Here is a 4,942-nt window from a genome sequence, read left to right on the forward strand (position 1 = left end):
GTCGAAATCGACCCCGCAAATCTGCAAATAATGTTAAAATTCCAGTTTCGGGGCGCACCGCGTGCAAACTTTCGGCTTAGCCCGGAACCTCCCCGGAAGTTTTGCCCGGAACTTCCGGGGCAGACTTATGCAGCACACCTTTTTGGCTCTAACTTTTGCATATGAGCTCCGATTTAGACGTTCTTTATATCAAAATCGATCATTTCGACGAGACGAAGACAATTCATGTAGAAACATTTCCCCTATGAGGCCATCTTGGGGGAATAATCAGCCGAATAGTGTTCGGAATGCAAAATCTCAGTACTTCAAACACAACTTTGGCCTTAGAGATTAGATCGGATGGCTGCGGCCCAAATATCAAAGTTTCTCCTTTTGACGATACGGAACTTTCTCACTTTGAGCGCTTTTCCATTTGAAGCCTTTTTAATTATGTTTTGACCACGCCAAAATCTGGTGTCAACACATGCCCCCTGTTTTTCGGCAAAGCTTGTGCACTGAAAAATAACTTCCGCATAGCTTGTTCTAAGGACGATGTCAACACTCCATCGGCCATTTTGCATGTTCTTAGGACGATAAGTATATATCGGCCATTGCTTTTTGAACCTCTTGATGCAAACTTGGGTGAAAACTTCTCAGCTTCTATAACAATCCGGTGATAAGGTTCCATAGATCAAAACCATCCTCCGAACCATATTGTTCACCCTTTCGCTAGGATTTTGCAGATAACCAAGAATGAACTTCCTCCAATCATTACTTCGTCTACATAAAAGTTTCATTAGCGGCCGAAGCGGTGGGCTTCGATTCGGCCTTACCTATGTTGGCAAGACCTAGCATCAGCTATTGATAGAAATGCAATACACCATGGTTAACATAGTAGCCGGATGCTTGTTGTGCCAACTCTTTCGAATTGTCATGTCTAGATATATGAATAATTTTAAAGCAACCCAAGGTAAATCTTGCATCTAGACATACCAAAAGATAAACTATAAGTGATTCATCAAAACATTGATAACCCTTGGATATTTGTTGCACTACTAATAATGAATCACCGGAAGCCTCAATATGTATAGCACCTATAGCAAGACAAAGCTCCAATCCGAATGACAATGCATATTCGGCTTTGATCATTGTGCAAAAATATTTTAAGCGGCAGGAGGCTTCACAAAATAGCACCATAAGGAGATATATAAACAACACCAACACCTTGGCCATTGCTACAAATTTAACCATCAGTATATAATCTCCATGGTACTAGAGAGATCAAGCTAAAATCAATACTATGCATGATGTCAATATGATGCTCAATAATAAAATCAACCATGATTTGGCCTTATGTAAGTTCTAAAAACTAACAAGCCAAAGCACACCCAATCAAAACATAAGTTCACTTTGCAATTTTGGTGAATTGGTCTATGCATAATATCCTCAATGGCATCAATTTCACAAATTCCTTTGCAAGCATTTATCTCAATCTCTACTCAAACTAAGGACGGTGTTAGAGTACCACACCGGCCATGCTTACATATATTCTTAGGGCGATAGATAAGTATCGGTCATTACCATGAGGTCCATGTAGAATTCATTCACCAAATCATGTATAGCCAAAATAAACAAATGAAATAGCAATCAAATATTTTGGCCCTTTGGATTAGCAACAAAAAATGTAGCTAATAAATTGTACAGAGATTTGGTAATACCCTCTCATGATGCAGAAAATTATGTCGCTTCCATGGATCAAAATAAATCCAGGGAGGGTAATTTATCATACCTGATGATGAATTCCATGGCAAAGGCATCAATGGTATGGTTGAAAACATGGATGATGTGCTAACCAAAGATTTTGATGGGGTGATGCAAACCTTCGGCTTAATTGTTTCTGGTTTCCATCCTTCTCTTTCTTCACTTTTATAACACTTGTTGCAATAGAAGGTTGCACATCATTTTTATTTTGACTGCTCCTCTTGGGAACCCATGCCATGTTCTTCTTTTTTAGCTCTTGTGCACTAAGTTTTTGCAATTCCTTCTTTCGCCAATACGATAAGCCGAGTGGGCACCCCAGCTGTGATTTTGTTTGAAGCAATGGCAATTCTTGTTTACCTTGTGCACTGTCAACTTCTTTTCTTCAGATTTGGCACTTTGACTCTTGATAATTGGTTGCTTCGTCTCATTGCCTTTAGTAGCCAATGTCAACACGTTAATTGGCTCTTTTTCATTTGAGATCAAATCTAAAGTTTCACTCTTACGACCATCTCTTTTAACACGGTACACTTGTTTGACCACCTCTTTCTTCTTCTTTGAGCTCCGGACCGATTCCTTATGATTGAAACGGCCTTTAACATATGATTGTTCAAATGTTGATCTTCTCGGAGATGCATAATATTGGTTAGATGGTCTAAAATAAGATGGAGAGTGTGCCCTTGTATCATACCTGTCCCATGATGGATATGGATCTACATGAGCAAAGGGATGCATCCACGGCATTGGCGCTGGCGGCCCAAAATAAGGATATGAATGTGTTGCATTAAAATGCTCACTTTGCCAATACCGATCCTCATATTTGCGCCTTGGGGGTGATCTTGGTTTCTTTGCATGATTTGGTCGATAAGCATTCTTCTCTCCACTCTTCTTTTGATATTTATCCAATAGTTCAGCGAAGGTGATTTTTGATCTCTTACACTTGCGCTTATTTCGGCCTTTGTTTTCTTTTGGTTTGCTTTCATCAATCATTGGATTTCCTTGTTGCCCCCCAGTCCTTAGCGTCTTCATTGTAGCTTTGATGGAATTCTCACCCTCAAGTTCATGTTCATTGTGATCGTTAACTACTTCTTTACTTGAAAGCTTGATCCCATCACCTGCAGTTTTTACCTTCTCTTTAGATGGATCGGCTTGAAGTAGCCGATGCAAAAACTTTTTGCCATCAAGTCCAATCGGAATAGACTGGTCATCCTTTGGTGTTTCAACAAATTTCAATCGTCCTTTTTCAATGGCCGATTTAACTATTTGACGAAACATGTGGCAGTCCTCAAAATTGTGCTTGGACGAATCATGCAACTTACAATACATTCGTCCTTGGATAGATGGCTTGACATGGTGATCAAGAATTCTAATGTAATTATTTTTCAACAACAAAGCAAAGATTTGATCACACATGTTTGAATTGAAGGTATACCTTTTGTTTTCTAGCCGATCTTGTTGTGAGAACGACTTTGGAGTTAAGCAAACGAATGGTTCAGATTTGGCATCTTCCCATTCGGCTATGAATTCTCTTTCGCATACTTTTTCCGATGTCATTAAATAAGAAACTATACTAGCATCGGTTTTCCCAAAAGATCTTAACCTTGGCTTTAAATTTGTTAAATCAAAGTAGTTAGAACATACACGTCTCAATTGAGACCATGCATAAGCCAAGCATGAAGCAAGAAAATCTACCCAATTAGATATGAACTTTAAATAAAGCAATGGGAAAAACTTTGGCTGCAGTAATAAGTCACTATCGGTCTCTTTGAATGGTACAATATATTGGCCGATATGCTTAGTAACAATTTTAGTGCTAACAAGTAAATTGCCCTTCTTTATTGGTCTTTGAAAATTACTTACCAGAATTTTTCTAATAGATGCATCAACAATAAAGTTGTGACCAAATCTGAAAATAGGTAAATTACTTGCTAGACATACCTCTTCAAATATGTTGGGAGAGCATGATGATTGCATATGATGAATAATATTGTGCTTTGCCTCTGGATGACTTCCCAACACCATGTCATAATTTTCTTCTTGATTTTGTGCATCATAAATTTGAAGATCTTTGTCAATCGAACTTTGTTCGGCTACTTGTTCTTGTCCTTCAAGCTTGTCAATTTCTATGGCACGAAACTCATAGGGCAGGAAGTAGGTTCCATTAACTTCAGAAAAATCAAGCATGGTTGTTTTTCTATGCTTTCCATGCCCTTTCTCAATAATACTTGCCTCTTTGGATTTGATGGATTCGGAATATATACTACTTGATTCGGCTTTTTCAACCGAAGCACTTTCAAGTTCCGAATCATCCTTCTTTTCATTGATACTACCCATTGGCAATGCTTCTTTCATCTGAGCCAATTGTTTTTCTATTTTTTTCTGGCGGCGAGCGGCAAAGTTGGCTTTAAGCTTTTTCTCAATTTCAGCCCACTCCGGATACGATTGCCCCCCGATGTTTTTAGATTCTTTTGGCAATGACACACGGGTGTTGCCGAAATTTTGCAGTAGTGTAGGGGGTGTATATATGATGTAGTACTAGGTGAAGGCAAATGCATTGTTGTAAAACCATATTTTTGCTCGCCAATTTTATCAATTGGCAAAGATTCATCTTCTTGCAAAACTCTAGCTTTTATTGCGGCACAATCAGGAAATAGCCCTTTTTCATGTTGTTCAAGGCAAATAGCACTAATCCTCTTATCCTGGGCTAAACTCTTCAATGCAGCCACCACTACCTCATCTTCTACAATATTTGGCACAACCACTCCTGTAAAATTTACATTTATTCAGCTATGACTAGAAAGGTGTGAAGCCGAATTTTGAGCATCTACAATTGTGTATGGTGCCGAAAAATTACTAACATGAGGTGTAGCATATGACGGTTGAGAGTAAATGGCCGAATAGCTAGCAGTAGCATGGCCAATTCTCCCATCCATCGGCAAGGTTGGATTCACATATTGCAAATTAGTTGCCGATGAATAAAAAGGTGGAACACATTCTTGTATGCTATTGGAAATTTTAACATGAGGTGTTTCAAATTGATTAACCAAACCCATCATGTTGTTCATCGGCATATGGATTTGTGGGGTTGCCGATGCATGAGAGTTTGGATAGATATGTTGTAGGTTGCTAAAATCATAAGAATTTGAAGCATGAAGATTGCTTTGCATCGGCCCTTGTGCATAATTAGATGCATGATTGATAAAAC

Source organism: Triticum urartu, chromosome 4 (genome assembly GCF_003073215.2).
Source record: "Triticum urartu cultivar G1812 chromosome 4, Tu2.1, whole genome shotgun sequence".
In the NCBI taxonomy this organism is placed as follows: domain Eukaryota; kingdom Viridiplantae; phylum Streptophyta; class Magnoliopsida; order Poales; family Poaceae; genus Triticum; species Triticum urartu.